At 41.5% G+C, this 21,418-nt stretch overlaps 1 protein-coding gene across 1 annotated transcript in view; it reads left to right on the forward strand.

Annotated features, from left to right (window-relative positions):
- Positions 1-1,598: 1,598 nt before the first annotated feature.
- Positions 1,599-21,418, forward strand: part of MRTFA (myocardin related transcription factor A) — a 199,946-nt gene continuing 180,126 nt past the window's right edge. Inside the window, exon 1 of the mRNA XM_032882936.1 lies at positions 1,599-1,663. The gene's annotated coding sequence lies outside the window, so the exon portion shown is untranslated. The remainder of the gene's footprint in view (positions 1,664-21,418) is intronic.

Consider the following 21,418-nt stretch of genomic DNA (forward strand, 5'->3'; position numbering starts at 1 on the left):
CTTACAGATGAATAATTGGGAATACCCAGGGCCACTCTGGCTTTTGCAGCTACTGGGGAAGAGAGAAGGAGGCATTTTCTCCTGCCCTTCCTCTGACAGTTACACCAACGGGTAGTCATGGGAGAACTCCAAGGGGAAATCAAGGGATCCTGTAAGAATTTATTCTGGAACATAAGGTAAGTTGCCTCCTCGGTCCTTGTGCCTTGGCACTGCTCCTCCCCAAACCTGTTAGAATGTCCTAGCTCCCTTCTTCCTCTAGCTGCTGTTACTCCTCCCTCCCACCCTGCCTGGCGACACCATCCCCAGGAAGCTTTCGGGAAAACACTTCCCCCTCTTTTCCACCCGCCAAGCAGGAGTTACTTCTCCTTTTCTGGACTCACTCCCATTGCGGGAGGAGGGGGGAGTAAATGGCCTGCCCGCACCAAGGCACTTTCCACAGCAGACGTCGCTTTCTTTACTTCTTTTTTAAGTTTGCTTTCTCCTTGTTTAAGTCATGCACCAAGTCCACGTGTGGCCTCTGCTCCCCAGGCAGGAGACCCGCGCGTAACCGCCCCCCCCCCCCCCGGCTTTGCTACATGAGTGGATGCCAGAAAGAGTAGGACATCAGCATTTTATTTTACAATTGCAAGAGTCGTCGGGAGTCACCTAGTGAAACCCCCCCTTTTACAAATGCTCTTCCTAGAGTTTCCGGAAAGAAGCTTTTGGCTTCATTCAGGTCCTTTTCTTCTCGAGGCCCAAAGTACTTTTGCTGTTGATGATCTCAACACGCTAGGCAGGTAGGAGGGCACGGTAGGTAGGTGTCAGTATCCTCCCTCTCCCCCTAAGGGAAACTGACTCAGAGAAACTAGGTGACGGCCCTCGGTGGGGCGGGGGCTGTAACGGGAATTCAGGGCTCCGGGCCAACATGGAATTTATTGTGCCTCCTTTTGGAAAGCGTGAAAGTGAAGTAATCAATTTACGAGGCCCAGGCGAGGACCCTTTAGTCCCCCAAAAGGATCGGGTTGGGTCAGGAGGATTAATGCAGCTAAGGGCTCGCGGCATTGACCCCTTGGCAATTTGTCGAGGTCCAGCGGGGTCCGCCGCCCTTCCCTCGACAGGGTGACCAATGGGCTTCGGCCTCTTTAAGGCCCCAGCGCCCCGCCTCCGCCTCGTCGCCGTCCTCCTCCCACCTCCTAGCCTCAGCTCCGCCAGTTTCAGACTTCCCTTGGCGATGAGGTCATCTTCTCGTTGCTCATTGGCCGCGCTGCGCCGTCAGTCACAGGAAGTCCCGCCGCCGTCCTCACCTCGTTCGCACCCCTCCCTCCCCGCCCTCCCTTTAGTTCTCCAGTCCCAGCCCCCTCAAGGCCTCTGATTGGTCAGTGCTGCTGTCACTCTTCCAGCAGGCAGTGTGGGAGGTGGGAGGCGGGTGTGGTGGGAGGGGCCGCAGCTTCCGTGGCTGAGAGGAGCCGGCGGCAGTCGTGTCTGTGGTGTCCGAGGCGGCGGCGAGAGCGACCGTTCCAGCCTCCCCACCCCCTCGGCTCCGCTCGCCACAAGTCCTCCGCTTGCGCAGCCCTTTCCCCAGCTCCGTGCGCCCTGGCCAGGCGTTGAACCTTGGAAGGGGAGGCGCGCGGTAAGAGCCGGAGGGGGACCGCCGCGGAGCCCCGGCTGGGAGGAGCGCGAGGCGGTGAGTGAGAGTCCGGGCAGGGGACCCCTCCCCCACTGCGGCCCCGCCCCGAGCATCCTTTCTCCTCGCGACCCCGAGGCGCGCCCTCGGGGTCGGGCTGCGCGGGTCCCACAGCCGGGCCCCCAGCACGCCGCCGCTCGCTTCGCCGGTCCCTCCCCTCCGGGCCGGGGTCGCCCAGCCCGGGCGGGCGGCCCAGGGCGCGGCCGTGCACCTGTGAGCCGCCTGACTGGGCAGCGCCGGCGGGGGGATGCGGGGGTTGGGGGAGGGTCCTGCACCCGTTGCGTGCGGGTGTGTTTTGACTGCAGGGACCCGGTGTCGGGCGCTTTCCCCGGGATCCTGTGCAGATCCTCAGGATCCATGTGCAGTCCTAGGATTCCCAGGGAAGGGAGCCTCACCGGGACTTGTTGCTGCCTCTGTCAGCAACCTGAATGCCGCCAGGTGTGAGGGATCTGGCAGATTTGAAACTTGACGGCCGAGAACTTGACTCTCTAAGATAAAGTGTCTGTCAGGACGCTTTGATTACGCCTCCCACCCTGGCCGGTACCGCAGGGAAGCAATGATACTCTGTGGTAGCTAGGGCTGGGGCGTTCAGCTCAGACTCTCCAACCTGCCATTCGCTAGTTGTGTCGTTTTGGGCTTCAGTTTCCTTTTCAGGAAAATGGGCGTAATACCTACTACATGGGGTCATCGTGATTTGAGAACAACGAGAAGATCAGTTTGTATTTAAGCACCAGCCCAACATGGCTTTGTCAGGATCTCGCTTTTCTCACTGTTGTATGGATAGCATAAGTAAAAGGCAGTTTGGTGGATACTTGACTACTTACCAGCTGTAGTTGGGGTGAGGTATGTGTATACGGGCATGTAAAAGATGTCACTTAAGTAATGAAATTACACCTAGCTTCATGTGTTTTTACATACTTAGAAGTCCATAAGAAGTCTGAAATGTCCCCAGGTTGCCAGCTTTTGAGATCTTTTCAAGATCTCTTCCATTGGAAGCCAGAGCTTGTAACATACTCATTATTTCCATTAAAAAGTGAAATTCACATGTTTTATGTTAGAGGGCCTCAAAAAACTCCACAAATTTCACTGAAGCAGTTTTACAGTTGAAAAGCAGTCACCTCCCAGGAGTGAGGTGGTACAGCCAGCTGGCACACAGCCCCCGGACTGCAGGGTGGGGAACACTTGGCTGAAAGTTGTTAAATTAAGTTTTGCCTAAGGTCATTTGCATTTTCATAGTGAATCAAAGGGCTTTATGATAGCTTCTTAGTGAAGTGTTTTAGAAAGAGGCAAGCCAATTATTGCTTTTTTCAAAAACACACACAAAGAAAAACTGACTTTAGTCCGTTCTAGCATTGGCTTCAGTTCTTTGCCAGTAACTGTTAAGAAGAGACCCTGTTTAGAAAGAAAGGCTTTCACAAGTCACATTTCTTTGGTTAAGTTTTTTATTTAGAGTAAAATCGTGAGATGGAAGAGTAAGATGTATCCCATAATCCAAACGTATTTATTGCAGACTTTCCACATCCTTAGTTCTCTACTGAGTGCTATGAGGAAGGGATTCAAAAGAAGTATGAAACAGCCCATAAAGAGCAAAACCATAAAATTGGGTCACTTAATACTAACTTTGGTTACCACTTAAGAAATGACTTCATTCATTCATTCAGTAAATAAACTTGTTCCTTGCCAAAACATGCCACGTGTTTTTTTTTTGTTTTGTTTTTTTTTTTTAAGATTTTATTTGAGAGTGAGAAAACACAGAGGGAGAGGGAGAAGCAGACTCTCCACTGAGCAGAAGCCCAATATGGGGCTCAATCCCAGGACCACGAGATCATGATCTGAGCCCAAGGCAGATGCTTAACTGACTGAGCCACCCAGGTGCCTTGCCAGGTGTTTTTTCTAAAAGCCAAGGTTTCCAGATTAAGTGTGATATGGTCCCTGCTCATAGGAGCTCACAGTCTAGTGTGAAAGCCAGAAAGTGACAGATAATTGTAACACACCGAAATAAACTCCAGAACTGTATGGGACGGTCAATGGAACTTTTCCTTTGCACTTTAAAGAGAAGGTGGCATTTGAGCCGAATCTTAACTTATTAGACGAAGAAGAGGAAGATCATTCTTCTTACAGTTACAGAAGTAACTGAGCTTGGAAAGGTTTCCTGAAAGATCTGACTGTAGGTGTAAGCCCTAGGAAAGGGGAAGGAAACTGGTATTTCTTGATGCCCACTATGTAACAGGCATTAAGCTGGGCTTTTAATGTTACCACTTCATTAGTCCTATGAAGTAGATTTTACCTCTCCTTTAGGACAGGAAAACCAAGGCTCATAATAGTTAAATGATTTGTCTAAGGTTACACAGTTAGTGACGGAGCCAGGACTTGAATTTCTGACATAAAAGTATGTATGCTCTTTTCTTTTTAACACTCTGTAAAAATAAATATGAATGAGGTGAGATAGTTCTTTCTATATATGTCATTTTACCATATCAGTTACAAATTACTTTCTGTGAAATAAATGTTCATATTTGATTTAGAGTTGCTAAAACTTGTATAATACAAGCTATCAAATGATATTTCTTTTATAAGTTTGAGGTTTGCTAAAAAGTGTGGTTCATGGAAGCATTTAATGGAAGACATTGATACATACAGATTCTGTATGGGGCTCTTAACAAAGCTATTAAACAGGTATGGACTTCTTGAGACAGTAGCTTAAATATTTAAATGTATAAAGTGGTGTGCAGATATATGGCCAATAAAATAGAAAGTGAAAAGGATAAAACGGTTTTGAGTAATTTTTATGAAAGGGGAAATTAGAATTTTGAAGTCATTAACAGAGATTGTTATATCTAGAGAGACCACTGTGGACTATAAGCTCCACAAAGGCAATTTGTTTCTTTTATTCTCAGCTTGAAGAGCAATTTTTGGGGGATGCCCGGGTGGCTCAGTTGGTTAAGCATGTGCCTTCGGCTCAGGTCATGATCCCAGGGTCCTGGGATAGAGTCCTGCGTTGGCCTCTGCTCATCAGGGAGCCTGCTTCTCCTTCTGTCTGTTTCCCCTGCTTGTGCTCTCTCTTTGACAAATAAATAAATAAAATCTTAAAAAAAAAAACACACACACAATTTTGGGGACATAGTAGATGCTCAGTAAATATTTGTTGAATAAAAGATGAATGTGAATATATATTTACAGTGAGCAGTGTGTTTATGTAGATGCTCGTGTTGATAGAATTGGTTGACCATAGGAACATTTTCATCTGCTGAGAAAAAACTTTAGTCGGGAGGTTATATTTCAGAAAGTCTTTGAAAGAAAAGAGGGAAGACTGACAGATTACAGATGAAGTGGCACAGGCATACACCATATAGGTAGTTTATAAATGGTTATACTTTGGAAGAAAAGGAACATTGAACAAAGGGAATGGCCCATTGACAGCATTCGAATAGAGGCACTGTTTATTGATAAGGCTTTAATGAGTTTTCAGAATCAAGGAAACAGTCTCTGCTCTTGAACTTACAGTTTTAGAGACTAGGTGTTAGCTGTCTATTACTGTGTAACGTGTTACCCCAAAAGTTAGTGTTTGAGATAAGAGTAAACATTTATTATTCCTCACAGTTTCTGTGAATCAGGAATTTGGGAGCAGCTTGAGCAATAGTTCAGTCTCACACTCTCAAGAGATTGCGGTAAAATGCCATCTGGAGTTGCAGTCATCTGAAGGGAGACAGGCTGGTGGATCGTCTTCTAAGGTGGCTACTCAGATTGTTGGCAAGTTGGTGTAGGCTGGTGGTGGGAGGTCTCCATTCTCCATGCGAGACTCTCCATAGAACTACTTGAATACCCTCATGGCCTGACAGGTGGCTTCACCCAGAGCAAGTAATCCAAGAGACCAAGGTGCATTGTCCTTTATGACCTAGCTTCAGAGGTCACATACTGTCATTTCTCCAGTATTCTGTTGGTCACATATTGTGGGAAGGGATTACATAGGGGTGTGAATACGAGGAGGTGAGAATCGTTAGCGGCCATCTTGGAGGCTGGCTACCACAGTGGGTAGCATAGAACAGAAGTGTTGGAGGGAGGTACAAAGTGCTGAGGGAGGGGAGGGAAGGATTCAGGTGAGGGAAAGCTTACTTTTGGGAAAATGAGGGAACTGGGAAAGATTTAAGTCTTTCAACAGATATTTGTAGGTATTTATTGGGTGTTTACTGTGTGCCTTCAACATGGTAGGCTAATATGTGGAAGTGAATTGGGGCTGTATGAAATGTTTTAAGTGGTCTAGGGCAGCTTTGGTACTAAGGACAAACACTTGATCTCTGTGTGTGAAGGTGGAGTAATTTTTCTGATACTGAGGAGAACACTAACTTGTCAGAGTGATAGAGGAGCAGTTAAGAGCATAAATAGTAGAGCCAGACTTCCTGGGTTGGAGCCCTACCTCTGCCGCATGCTGGCTGTGTGACCTTGGGTGTGTGACTCTGGCACTCCTAACCACATCTTCTCGGTAACTCACTATAAATTGAGGGTAATAATAGTGGCTGCTTTATACTGCTGTTATAAAGATTAAATAAGTTAAAAATTTGCCGAGTCCTTGGAACAGGTTGACATGCGTCATCATTACCACCATGATCGTTCCTTTTGGGCGGGAGTGTGGGACTGGCCATGGGTGAATGAGGCTCGACTCAGAGATGAGCGAATGTGGAATGATGTGAGTATTCAGAAGCTTTTACATGTCAGTCATTTAAATGGAATCATTTGCTGCTTCAGCATCAGTTTTTCCAGTTCGAGTACTTATGTTTAGATAATTTTTATTTCACAAATAGAGTGAACCAGTGATTTCATTTAGCTGAACTCCACAGGTGCAACACCTCAGGAGATGCACAGTTGCCTGTGAGAGGTATCTTGCATTCTCTTGTCGTCCCTCTCAATTACTGGGCCCTCTGTCTGCAGAATGGGTTTAGCCAGAAGCAGTACTTAACGGTGCAGCTTCCCAAGAGCTTAGTGGTGGAACCGGGACCCATAGTAAAATACAGAGTGAGCACTTTTGTGACTGAGTCACAAAAGAATCCTCAGAGACTGATACTTAACACTCAGTCACTTCTGTGAAGAGGGAAGATAATTGAACCCCATGTTTTTGCAGGTGTTAAAGCAGATGCTCTGCCAGGGTGCCTTGGGTGGAGCGAATTGCCCAAGTTGCCTTCAGTTCTGTGGTTCAGGGACTTCAGTCCAACTCTCATTGTTTAGTTGAACAAAGGAGCTGAGATATTAAGTGGTTCGAGGCTCCACAACATTCTAGTGGCTGAGCCTGGGCACTTCTTCACCCTGTGTTTAAGGTTGGCTCACATAGTAATGAAGATCTGCAGAATCTTTGGAAGATTGAGCATTGTGAAAATGTCTTTTCTTCAGATACCATATTTTTATTTTTATTTATTTATTTATATTTATTTAGTATATCGGATTTGTTTGCTTTCCTAGTCACTTTTATTCATATGCCTTTAGAAATCATTCTCTGTTTATATGAGTCCTGGTAACAAGTAATTTGGATAGCTCATTTTGAAATGTGGAATGTATACTCTGTTACTGAATTCGAAGACAGGTGGGCTACTTACAGGTCTTTGACCTCTAAAATTATGAGTGGGAATTATGGGTAACTTGAAAAAAATTAAAAACTCCGTAGTATGAGGGAGTAAAATAGTGAAGTAACATGTCAAGTTTGAGGGCATGAGCAGAACTAGGTACTGGCAGTTATCAGCTGTGTAACCATAGGTTCACCACTTAACCTTCTTGTGACTAGTTTTTTTCATCTCTAAGCTGGGGTTAATGATTCTTACAACATGAGGTGGTTATAAGGATCGTGGAGTCACAGTGGACTTGTTGTGCTACCTCATTAATTTTCACACCAGCTCTGTGAAGTAATAGCTCCATTTTGTAGATGAGGAAAGAGAAGCTTGGAGAGATTCACTAATTTAGGAAGATTTCAATCAGGGTTTGAACCAAGTTCTGTCTCTCTTTCTCTCTCTCTCTCTCTTTTTTTTTAAGTAGGCTCCGTGCGCTATGTGGGTCTTGAATTCTCAACCCTGAAATCAGGAGTCACATGCTCCACCAAATGAGCCGGCCAGGCATCCCCGTAGGTCTGTTTTTGAATTAAAAGATACCGACTCCCTATGATAATGTGTATGAAGTGCCTAACTTTGCCTTCAGTAAATGTCTGTTCCTGTTCACTTTCTTTTGCATAGTTTGTGAAAATGTTACTATGCTGAGAATTCTTTACGGTAATCAAGGTGTTGCAGCTTTCAAAGTGTTCTTTGCAGTATTCCTTATATGTATCTTGTTGCTGTTCCTGAAATAGAAAGCTATAATAGTGATTTCACATCCAGAATTGCTCAATAAATACTAAATAAGGACATACTATAGTGTCCAAATTCTAAACATATTTTGTCAGTGTTTCAGTTATCTTTATAACTGTAAATGGCATGAGTGATGCCAAAGTCTCCTAATTGTGGTTAATTTGTACATATTTTCACTACCACAAAATTTATAAGAACTTGGAAAGTTGTCCTCTCCTCATATTTTAGGACACACCATGTTGCATTTTGGTTTGTGAGTGGTGTTAACGATTTCATGATGAAACTGGTTTTATCATTGACTTTATATTTTGTTATATGATGGATGTATTTTTTTTGTAAGATTATATTTATTTATTTATTTATATATTTCATTAAGTAAGCTCTACACCCAACATGGGGTTCGAACTCGTAACCCAGAGATCGAGTCACGTGCTCTACCGACTGAGCCAGCCAAGTGCCCCTGTATGATGGATGTACTTAAAAGTAGTCTTTTAAAAATTTGCCTTATATTGATTGGCTTGCCTTTCAAAACAATTTAGAACTCAAAGGTAAGGACCATTTTCTTTCTTATCTCTGTTACTTGGGATAATCACTTTTTATGGAATATCAACTGAACTAAAGCTTCCATTTATGAGCTTTTCACTCTTTAATATTCCAGGTTAATGCCCTAAGGTGGCAAGGGACGCAAAGATGTCATGGTATTTTAAATTCCCCATTTTGTAGATTCAGTGGATCATTTCTTTTCTTTTTTTTTTTTTTAAGATTTTATTAAAAATCTCTTTTTAATTTAAAAGATTATTTATTTATTTGTTTGTTAGAGAGAGAGAGGGAGAGAGGGAGAGAAAGAGTGTGCACAAGCAGGCAGAGCAGCAGGCAGAGGTGGAGAGAGAAGCAGGTTCTGTGCTGAGCAAGGAGCCCGATGCAGAACTCGATCCCAGGACTTTGGGATCATGATCTGAGTCGAAGGCAGCGGCTTAAGTGACTGAGCCACCCAGGTGTCCCTCAGTGGATCACTTCACATTCTGGTTGACCTTTCTCTTCTGTTCAGATTTATTTATTTATTGATTTATTTATTTATTTTGCAAGAGAAGGTGGGGGAAGACCTGGAAGGGTGGGAATAGGAAACCAGGAGTACAATGAAGATCATAGATTAGTGATTTGACTTGAAATTAAATAAATTTGAAGCTTCCCTTTAATGCAGTAGAACATCATAGGATGGTGTGGCTCATTTGTGTAATATGTGTCATGAATCTTTGTATACATTGAGTAAAATGATTATCTAGTCCTTTTCCTAAGTCAGTCACTCTGTAGCATGATCAACCTTTTTTTTTTTTTTTTAACCCCTTTCACTTTTACCTGAAGCTGATTCTGAAGGTGAGCCTGGTAGAAACAATTCGTATGAAAATTTGGACGAGGTATTCATGACATTTTATTTTCAACATGTTTAATAACCTGTTGGATGCCTGAATAAAACTGAGTTAATTATAGTATAACCTTTTGTTCTATTTGGAGAGTGTTAAGGGATTTTTGAATACCCTCCAAAATTCACCTTCATCAAGTGAGCTTAGAAAGCTCTTTCTAGATCAAGGATCCTCAAAACTTTACCTTTATGACTTTCTATTTCTTCTGGCCACTTCGTTTTCTTTTGAAAAAGCATAGTAGATTTTCCTACTGTTTGGAGATAGCAGGGATGAGTTTGGAGTTGAATGCACCTGTTTTCAATTTGGCTCTACTGCTTGCTGGCTGTGTGATCTTGGGCAAGGGAATTAATCTTTCCAAATCTCTATTTCCTCATAGTTTAGTTGTGAGAGGTAAATAAGTTACATAGAAAGCATTTAGCACATAATAGGCATTTTGTGCATGTTAATTTTCATAACATCCAGAACTTTTCTTTTGTAGCAGTAGCTACAGTTACAGCTAAATAATTGTGTAATTTTTAATGTTTTCTTAATAAGCTTCATGAGGCCAGGGACCATGTCTGTCTCTTCATTGCTATTTTGTCAGCATTTAACATCGTGCTTGGCACAGCATATAATAGATGCTCAATAAATACTTGTTGAATGAGTGGAAGTGACCCCCCCCCCCACGCTGTCCTCCCTTTCGTTAAAGGACAGTGTCCTGAACTTAGTTCCTTTGGCCCAGTTGAGAATTAACCGACTTTTTACTTGATACTTGGTCCATTAACAACTGGAGCTAGGTAAAGGGGAAGGTAATGAACAGATGAATAACAACCACAGCATAATAATATTCAAAGTAAATATGATATTCTAAAATCCTAGTACTCTGGATTTTCTAACCTTTATAATCTGATGTCCAGCCCCAAATTCTACCAGAACAGTTTTCAGTGAGGCCACCACTGATTTTCATGTTGGTGAGCCAGTGGGTTGTCCCTAGCTTAGTAAAATGGTTACTCTTAGAGTTATTCAGGCAAGAACCTTGGCATCATTTTCTCTTCCTTTCCCATTTCATAGCCAATCCATCAGTGAATTCTGCTAGTTCTGTCTGCTAAATATATCCATATCTGATCACTTCTCACCACCTCCATTGTAATCATCCTGGTCCAACCCATAAGATTAGTTTGCCGTGGCTGGTTACTGTAACAAATCACCACAGACTTGGTGGCTTAAAACAGCGCAAATTTATTCTTTTAGAGTTCTGAAGCCTAGATGTCTGAAATCAGTTTCATTGGGCCAAAATTAGGAGGTCAGCAGCAGAGCTGCCTTCCTTCTGGATGCTTTAGAGGAGAGTAAGTTCCTCACTTCTTCTGGTTTCTGGTGGCTGCCAGCATTCCTTGGTTTGCGGCAGTTTATCACTTCAGTACGCAAGTGCAGCGTCTTCAGGTCTCTGTGTGCATCTCTTTTACCTCTGTGTTTGTCACATCTCTCTCTGCCTCCTTTTTTTTTTTTTTAAAGATTTTATTTATTTATTTGACAGACAGAGATCACAAGTATGCAGAGAGGCAGGCAGAGAGAGAGGAAGGGAAGCAGGCTTCCCACTGAGCAGAGAGCCTAATTCGAGGCTAGATCCCAGGACTCTGGGACCATGACCTGAGCCAAAGGCAGAGGCTTTAACCCACTGAGCCACCCAGGTGCCCCTCTCTGCCTCCTTTTTATAAAGATACATGATTGCATTAGGGCTCACCCAGATAAGCCAGGGTAATCTCCCCATCTTAAGATCCTTAATTTAATCACTGCAAAGATCCCTGCCCTTGTTTTGTTTGTTTGTTTGTTTGTTGCTATTTAAAGGAACATTCACAAGTTCCAGGGTCTAGGATGTGGAAAATGTGGGTGTGTTTAGGGTGCCATTTTTCAGTCTTACCACAGTCTGTCCTTTGGCCCCCAAAGATTCACATTTGTCCCATATGCAAAGTACATTCATCCCTTTCCAACATTCCCCCAAATCCTAATCCACTGCAGCATCAGCTCAAGCTCAGGATCTCATCTACATGTCATCAGCTCAGAAGTGCAAAATCTCATTGTATAAATTCTCCAGATTAGGTATATGTGAGACTCTGTGGGTATGATCCATCTTGGGGAAGAATCCTTTCCCCAACTTGGGGGAAAATCTAGTTTCTGTGAAACTAGAAAACAAGTTATATGTTCCCAAAATACAGTGGTGGGACAGGTAAAGACATTCCTGTTACAAAAAAAGAGAAAATGCAAGGAATAAGTGTGTCACTAGTTCCAAGCAGTTTCAAGGATCCAGCAGGGAAAATTTCATTACGTTTCAAAGCCTGCGAGGAATCCTGTGTGGCTTTAGACTCCATGCTTAGGGCCCATGGCTCTGGCTTCTGGGCTCAAGGCTCAGCTCTAGTTTTCTTCTTTCTTTCTTTCTTTCTTTCTTTCTTTCTTTCTTTCTTTCTTTTTCTTTTTTTTTTAAGATTTTACTTATTTGACAGACAGAGATCACAAGTAGGCAGAGAGGCAGGCAGAGAGAGAGGAAGGGAAACCGGCTCCCCGCTGAGCAGAGAGCCCGACGTGGGGCTCGATCCCAGGACCCTGGGATCATGACCTGAGCCGAAGGCAGAGGCTTTAATCCACTGAGCCACCCAGGTGCCCCTTCCCTTACTTTCTTAAATTGAGTTATAATTGAAAAATAACATTATTAGTTTCAGGTATACATTGTAATGATTTGATATTTGTTTATATTGCAAAATGATCACAGTAAGTTTAGTTAACATCTGTCACCATTTATAGATAAATTTTTTTTCTTCAAGATTTGCTCTCAGCAACATCCAGATATGCAGTACAGTATTATTAACTGAAGTCACCATGCTGACATTACGTCCTCATGACTTATTTTTGTAACTGGAAATTTATACCTTTCGACCCTCTTCACTTTTCTGTGGCTGAAAGGTGTTTATGTATACCACACTTTCTTTATCCGTTCATCCCTTCATGGATATTTAGGTTGTTTTCATCTCTAGCTATTGTATGTGATGCTTGCATTGAACATGGGGTTGCATAGGTCTTTTTGAATTAGTGTTTTTGTTTTCTTTGGATAAATACCCAGAAGTGGTAATTCATATGATAGTGCTATTTTTAATTTTTTTGAGGAATCTCCTTCATACTGTATTCCATCCTGGTTGTGTAAATTTACACTCCCACCAACATTGCACAGTTGTTCCCTTTTCTCCATATCCTCACCAACACTTGTTATTTTTTGTCTTTTTAATAATAGCTGTTCTGACAGATGTGAGGTATCTCGTTGTGGTTTTGATTTGCATTTTCCTGATAATGAGTGATGATGAGCGATGATGAGCATCTTTTCATCTACCTGTTGCCCATCTGTATGTCTTCTCTGGAAAAATGTCTATTGAGATCCTTTGCCCCCCCCTTTTTTTTTTTGAAGATTTTATTTATTTATTTGATGAGAGAGATCACAAGTAGGCAGAGAGGCAGGCAGAGAGAGAGGAAGGGAAGCAGGCTCCTTGCTGAGCAGAGAGCCCAACGTGGGACTCGATCCCAGGACCCCAAGATCATGACCCGAGCCGAAGGCAGCAGCCTAACCCACTGAGCCACCCAGGTGCCCCTCCTCTGCCCATTTTTAAATCAAATTTTTTTTTTTTTGCTTTTGAGTTGTGGAGTTTTAAAAAAATATGTTTTAGGTATCAGCCCCATATCAGATACATGGTTTGCATATCTTTTCCCCTATTCAGTAGGTTCTATATGAAAGGGATTGCCTTCCAGTTTCCTGTAATGTTCATTTCTTTCTGAGTCCTTACCAGAGGCATCTTTAATGTTCATATATATATTTTTTAAACTTTATTTATTTGACAGAGATCACAAGTAGGCAGAGAGGCAGGCAGAGAGAAGGAGGGGGAAGCAGGCTCCCTTCTGAGCAGAGAACCTAATGCGGGGCTCGATCCCAGGACCCTGAGATCATGCATGACCTGAGCCGAAGGTAGAGGCTTAACCCAGTGAGCCACCCAGGCGCCCCAGTGTTCATATTTTTAATAGCATTCTGTTTATGATGAGATTTGTTTTCTCTAAAACGATACAGGCTTTCCCTACTGTACTTCTTACTTCCTTTTGAGCTCTCACCACGAGTGCTTTCAGTGTCCATATTTCTACCAACAGTTTGTCAAAGGAAACCTAAGATTTATCTATTATGCTTCTAAAAATTCTTCAGCCTCTGCCCATTATCCAGTTTCAAAGGTACTTCCACATTTTTAAGTATTTAAACAAAACACTTACAGATATCAAAATCTATATTAGGGTTCAACTGGAGAAACAGAACGAGTAGGAGATATACATTAAGAGATTATTATAAGGATTTATTCCTTATATTATATAGGGGATGGCTAAGCATGTATGATATCCATATGCCAGGATGTCTTGAGCTGAAGTTGCTCTCCACAGGTAGAATTTCTTCTGGGAAATATCGGTTCTGCTCTTAAGGCTTTTTAATTCAATTGAATCAGGCCCACCTAGATTTTCTAGGACACTGTCCTTTACTTAAAGTCAGCTGATTATGAACATTAATCACATCCACAAAATATCCACAAATATCTTCACAGAAACACTTAGTGTTTGAATAACGAGACGGTAGCTTAATCAAGTGACCCATAAAACTGACCGTCACATAATCACTATTATTTCTTGCTTGGATTACTGCAGTAGCTTCCTGTGAACTGAATTCCCTGTTTCTGTTTTGATTTTTTTTTTTGTGATCTGCTGTCCACATAGATTATAGATCTTATGATCTGTTTTCCAGAGTCGGTTTCATGATCTACCACTCTCCACTTTGCTTACTCTGCTATAATCCCTCTGGATTCCTTGCTGTTCCTGGGTCATACCAGGTCTTTGTGCTTTTGTGCTTGCTTTTTTTCTCAGCCTGAAATACTCTTTCCCTAAATCTCCACATGGTTTACTTCCTCACATTTTTCAGATCTTTGCTCAGATGTGTCCTTATTAGAGAGACCCACCACACATTTAAAAAAAAAAATACAACAAAACAAAAACCACCTTCTCAGTTGGTTAGGTGGCTGCCTTTTGGTTCAGGTCATGATCCCAGGATTGAACCCCAAGTCAAGTTCCTTGCTCAGCGGGGAGCCTGCTTCTCCCCTGCCTGCCATACCCCCTGGTTGTGCTTGCTTGCACTCTCTCTCTCTCTGTCAAATAAATAAAATCTTAAAAAAGAAAGCCACCTTATTCTTTAACCTGAGGCAGTCCTCATTTCCCTTATCCTGTGTCACTTTTTCTACAGGACTTGACACGTATTTTTTTTTTTCCCTCAAAGATTTTATTTGTTTATTTGAGAACAGGAGAGAAAAATCAGGAGCGGGAGGGAGGGGCAGAGTGAAGGGGAGAGGGACAAGCAGACTCCCTGCTGAGGATGGAGCCTGATGCGGGGCTCGATCCCAGGGCCCCTCAGGTCGTGACCTGAACCAAAGGCAGACGCCCAACTGACTGAGCCACCCAGGTGCTCCAACATGTATTTGGTTTTTGTTTGTCTCCTCCCCCTAGATCATATTCTCTACAGGGTCAAGGATTTTGTTCATTGCTGTATCCTCAACACTAGTAGTACTTAGCATATTGTAGGTGCTTTATTTTTGAACGGATTAATGAATGAAGGGACAGCCATTTTCATTCCTATTTTACCTCTCATGTGCTATTTAACATAGTTGATCACCTTTTAAAAGCCATTTTATATTCTTTTTTTTTTTTTTTAAAGATTTTATTATTCAACACAGATCACAAGTAGGCAGAGGGGCAGGCAGAGAGAGCGAGGAGGAAGCAGGCTCCCCGCTGTGCAGAGAGCCCGATGCGGGGCTCCATCCCAGGACCCTGAGATCATGGCCTGAGCCAAAGGCAGAGGCTTAACCCACTGAGCCACCCAGGCGCCCCAAAGCCATTTTATATTTTGGTATGACATTACTCCCCTAGTTTTTCATCTAATGCTTTGTTTGTTCCTTCTACCTTTCCTGCTGTACTTCCTATCTCTTTTGCTAGCTGTTCTTCATGTTGGCCTCTAAGTATGGGACTTTCTCAGGATTAGCTTTAAACCCTCTTATTGTCTGTCTCTAGGAGATCTCATCTAGTCCCTAGCTTTAAAAACTACTCGTCTGTAATGATTCCCAAGTGTGTATCTCCATATTTTTTTAACAGCACTCACTTTGCCACCTCCACCTGGAGGTCTCATAGACCTCTCAAATTTATATTCCCAATTGAACTCTTAGCCTTCTTTTCCTCTTGCCAAAGTCGTTCCTACTCTCCTGTTCCCCATTTCTGTAAATGGTACTTCTGTCCATCTGGTTACACAAGCCAGAAATCTGACAGGTCATCTTTGATAATCTGCCTCTCTCAGCTCACATCCACTTGGTCATCAGTTTTGTTTGGTAATCACTCCAGAAATATTGACAAATCTTATTTGTCAACTTCTGTTTCTGCTGAAGTCACTGTAGCTAGTCTAAGTCGTGCTCTTTCCAGGACCACATCAATAAATTCTTACCTAGTTTTACTGCTTCTGTTCTTCTTTCTGACCCTAACTGACCAATTCTCCACACTGAAGTCAGAGTTTTAAAATGCAAATATAATTATATTATACTTCTGCCTTTTCCCCTAAGTGTTTCACTGGATATAGGCTGCAAGCAGGCAACTTAATTATAGAATTAGGTAGATCAGGGATTTTTAATGAAGAGTGGTAAGACTGTGGTCTAATTGGAGAGAACACGCCCTGTCTAAAGAGAGTTGCCACTTTTTAGTTCTAGGATATTGTTGACATGTGGGAGTGTAGGCCCACAATCGCTGATCTTCTGATTTTATTTTTCAAGGAAAGCCAGAAATCTGGATTTTTTTAAATTGTAGATTTTCTCTATTTTATAATATTAGCAATGAATTTAAAATTTAAGTTTCTTGGGGCACGTGGTGGTGCAGTTGGTTAAGCATACAACTCTTGGCTTTGGCTCAGGTCATGATCTTGGGTCATGAGATGGAGCCATCCGTCAGGCTTTGTGCTCAGTGCAGAGCCTGCTTGAGATTCTCTTTCTCCTTTACCCCCCCCCCCCATTCATTATCTCTCTCTTTCTAAAATTGATAAATCTTTTAGAAAGTTTCTTAGGAACAAATTTAGTTAAATATATGTAAGATCTTTAGACTGAAAATCACAAAACATTGCTGAGAGAAGTTAAAGAAGACTTAAATATTTGGAAATACATCACGTTCATGGTTTGAAAGACCCAGTAATGTAAAGTTGTCCTGTCGTCCCAAAATAATCTATAAAGATTCAGTGTGTTCACAATCAAAGTCTCAGCAGAATTTTTTTTGTAGAAATTGACACTCTGGGGATGCCTGGGTGGCTCAGTTGTTTGGGCGGCTGCCTTGGGCTCAGGTCATGATCCCAGCGTCCTGGGATTGAGTCCTGCATCAGACTCCTTGCTCAGCAGGGAGCCTGCTTCTCTGTCTATCTCTGCCTGCCTCTCTGTCTGCCTGTGCTCTCTCTCTCTCTCTCTGACAAATAAATAATAAAATCTTAAAAAAAAAAAAGAAATTGACACTCTGAATCTAAAATTCACATGGACATGTAAAGGATCTGGAATAACCAAAATAATTTAGAAGTGGAAGAACAAACTTGGAGGAATTAAATTACCTGATTCAAGACATTGTAAGGCCAGAGTAATCAAGATGGTGTGGTATTAGTGTAAAAATAGATATGTGGATCATTGGAATACAGTAGGAAGTGCTGAAATAGACACATATGGTCATTTGATTTTCAACAGTGTTAAATGTAATTCAGTAGAGGAAAGGATAGTCTTTTAAACAAATGTTGCTGGAACAATTGGATATTTGTTTGTAAAGAAGTGAATCTCAGTACCTGTCTCACACTGTACACACAAATTAACTTGAAATGGCTCATAGCCCTAAACATACAAACTAAAACCATAAAACTTAGAGAAAAAATTACGAGAAGATATTTGTGACCTTGGGATAGGCAAAGATTTTTTAGGAAACAAAAATACTATGGAAGAAAAATTGGTAAGTCAGACCTGTCAAAAGTAAAATCTCTGTTCTTTAGAAGACACTGTAAGAAAATGAAAAAGTGAGCCACAGACTGGGAGGAAGTATTTATACACACACGTGTATGCACATGTATATATAATTTCATATATATATGTAGATATCTATAGATACATTCATCAAAGAATTTATATTTAAAATATGTAAAAACCTTTTAAAACTCAAAATATGAGAAATGACTCCGTTAAGAATGAACAAAAGATCTGAATAGATATTTCATAGAAGAAAATATATTTGAATGTCCAAAAGCATGTGAAAAGATGCTCAACATCATTAGGGAAATACAAATTAAAACTACATGCCATGCCATGCTATTTCACAACCACTAGAATAGATAAATCCTCTAGAATAGATAAAATTTAAAAATATGGATAATTCCAAGTATTGGTGAGGATGTGAAACAACTGGAATTCATGTATGTTGTTGATGAGAGTGTGAAGTAGTACAACTGGTCAGTTTTTTGTAAAGTCAAATACATACTCACTATGCAGCCTTGCAGTCCTGTCCCTTGGTGTTTATTACCCAGGAGAAATGAAAACATATATTCCCAGCAAGATCATGTGACTGTACATAGCAGTTTTGTTCATAATGGCCAAAAATTGGAAACCACCCAAATATTATCAACAGGTGAATAGATAAACTGTGAATAGACAGTGAATTAAAGATACATACAACAATGTGAAGAATCTCAAAAAAGTATGTTGGGAGAAGTGAGAAAGACTCATTTATATCAGTTTCATTTTTTTTTTTTTTAAGATTTTATTTATTTGACAGAGAGACCGTGAGAGAGGGAATACAAACAAGGGAAGCGGGAGAGGGAGAAGCAAGCTTTCCGTGGAACAGGGAACCTGATGCGGGGCTCGATCCCAGGACGCTGGGATCATGACCTGAGCCGAAGACAGATGCGTAACGACTGAGCCACCCAGGCGCCCCTATACCAGTTTCATTTTTTAAATAAAATTTTAAAAGATTTATTTATCTATTAAGCCACGAGTAGGAGGAGCAGAGGGAGAGGGAGAGAGAATCCCAAGCAGACGCCATGCTGAGGGTAGAACCCGAAGCAGGGCTTGATCCCACAACCCTGAGACCACGACCCGAGCAGTCCGATGCGTAGCTGACTGTGCCACCTGTATTGGTTTCATTTATATTTTGTTTCATTTATATGATGTTCTAGAATAGGCAAAACTAATTTATGGTAATAGAAATTAGATCATTGGTTGCTTATGGCTGCAGCGGAGTGGGGTGGGGAAGATGGACTACAAAAAGACAGGAGTGATGGGAATTTTTCTTGATTGGGAGTGGCGATTACACAAGAATGTGCATTTGTCAGAACTCATTGAACTGTACACTTAAAATGGGTGCACTTTATTGTAAGTAAATTATACATCAACGTTGACTTAAAAAAATACTGTTGGTCAGCATTCTGTGGACTAAACCCAAGGTGTTTGTATGCCAAATTTCACTGAGGTCAGCCAGTATCTAACATCTGATACATACACCCCCAACACATGTGCACACTACAAAAATGCCTGGCCCATAATAGGTCTTCAGATTTCTGTTGACTGAGTGGGTGGACGAATAATTGCAGCACCATACAAGAAAATACCCCATTCTTCATCCTCCTGCGGTTTTCCAGCTTCAGTCATTTTACGGAGTTAATTTGGCTTCTCCTGGCAGTAGTACCTTGAGTACAAATGAGGTTATTCATTCATTCAAATAGTTACTGAGCATCTACCATATGTAAAATCCTGCCTAAGTAAAGTAATTGCTAACTCTGAAGAACTACACAAATGTCCTTTGATTATATGTGTGAAATTAACATTCAATTTAAAAAACAAAGGCTGGGTAAGTTCTTTTTGCTTAGAATTTGTTTCAGCCGCCGCTTCTTTGTCTTGTGGATTTACACTGCTGTGGAAAATAGTATGGGCTTAATAATAGACTCTCTTCATTATAACTTCTTAAATGGGAGAAAGGAAAACATTTCAGAATGTCATTCTGGTATAGCTGTAGAAATGGCAAATTTCTTCCTTTCTGATTTAGAGTCTGTCCAGGGATGAGTGACAATTTCGTTGCTAGAACCACGTTGTTTGTTCTTAGTCTGTAGTTGTGTGCTGTCTTCATCAAACTTGATTTTGAAGATATTTATAGGGATATTTATAGGTCACGAAGCAGAATTATTACATATTTTTTCAATCAGAACTTTAAGAAAACTGGTCATCATTCTGTATTGATAATTGTTACTTTCTTGACTGTGATCAGACTGCCCTAAATTTTCTGGACACCTTTCTTCCTCCTAATTCTCCAAACTGTCATGGCCCTCTTTTTTTTTTTTTTTTTTTTTTTAACAGTGGTTGGAAATTTTTTTTTTTTTTAAAGTTTATTTGTTTAAGTAATCTCTGTACCCAACGTGGGCCTCAGACTCACAGCCCTGAGATGAAGAGCCCTGCGTTCTTCGACTGAGCCAGCCAGGAGCCCCCATCCTTGCTGATTTTTAAAGTTAGCCTCTGGCTTAACTCCTTTACAAAACAACTCTCCTTGATTAATACAATGAATCATCTGACCCCCAAGTTGTTTTCAGACTTTCCTCTCCTCATAGTGCTCTTTTCCAACTTTTCTTTTTTCAATGTCACATTTCTTTTTTTCATTAAGACCTTTCTTCCTGTTAATATTACTGTTCGTTGAGAGATAGTACCTGCACCTGATACTGTTTTCTTCTCCATGTTACCTATTGTAAGAGCTGTACCAAGTGAGTTTAGTTAAAGAAGATGGATGATAAATTCTAGCATGAAGCTGAATATGTAGTACTTAATTCATAATGGATGGAAATGTAGTGCTTTAGATAACTGTGGATCTAGGTCTTTTCTCCTTCATTTTTCCTTGGCACGTTCCCCTAAAAAGGAAGCCAGGGAGATTAAGAGTTGCTTCTATCTGATAATACCCCAGAAACTTAAGAGGAGGCTTCCCATAGAAGCAATCTGAGTCCAATTCCAGAGCTTAATGAACCGCCTTTACCTGTACAGCAGTCAGAGAGTATGTCTCTGTGCTGCGACATCAGGGAGACTTAAGAGAAATTTAACAAGAACCTAAACATGAGGAAAAAAGAAGTGCCTATTTGGAATTGCATATGTGTATAATCTTGGTAGTTTATTTTAATTGGAAAGAATCTGTTATCCTCATCCATAACATTTCTCTGACAGAATGGTTTCTTTTTAAGCCCAAGCTAGAATTAATAGCAAACTAAAGAAGGACATTTGTTTATCTGCCATTCCGAATATCCTATTTCAAATACCTCTTATCTTTGGTGGGTTCAGAATCTTGCTTAGTCATTTTCATTATTCCCAAGATTAACTATACTTTCATTTTACATTCCTGCCTGCAGGCACGAAGGTTCCAACTTTTCCACATCCTTACCAACCCTGGTTATTTTGTGTGTGGGGTTTTTGTTGTTGTTGTTGTTTGTTTGATTTTTGGATAGTAGATCCCTTGATGGGTGTGAGGTGATAGTCTTGTATATGTTTAGTGATTTCATGTATGATGGGTAGCAGAGTGTTGTCTCTGTTGATACTATCACGTGACTGTTTTTTCCCACAACAATTATCACTCATGCCTGAAGTGGTTGTTACTGTTATTATTTTTACTTGTTACCATAAACTCCGTAATGGCAGAGACCTTGTCCATTTTCATCACTAGTATTCCTAGGGCTGAGATAATACCTGATACGTTACACTTCCTTGGTGAGTATTTGATGAATGAATGAAAGAGTGAATAATGGAAGTAGACGTGGTGTAATGGCTAGAATCAAAGATGTGGCATCAGACAGACTTGGGTTTGAATTCTTATTTCCTTGTGTATAAAATAGGGTTGATAATGCCTTCCTCATAGGATTGTGGTGAGATTAAATGAGATCACACATG

This window comes from Lontra canadensis, unplaced genomic scaffold (genome assembly GCF_010015895.1).
Source record: "Lontra canadensis isolate GAN:19392208 unplaced genomic scaffold, GSC_riverotter_1.0 scaffold84, whole genome shotgun sequence".
Taxonomy (NCBI): Eukaryota; Metazoa; Chordata; class Mammalia; order Carnivora; family Mustelidae; genus Lontra; species Lontra canadensis.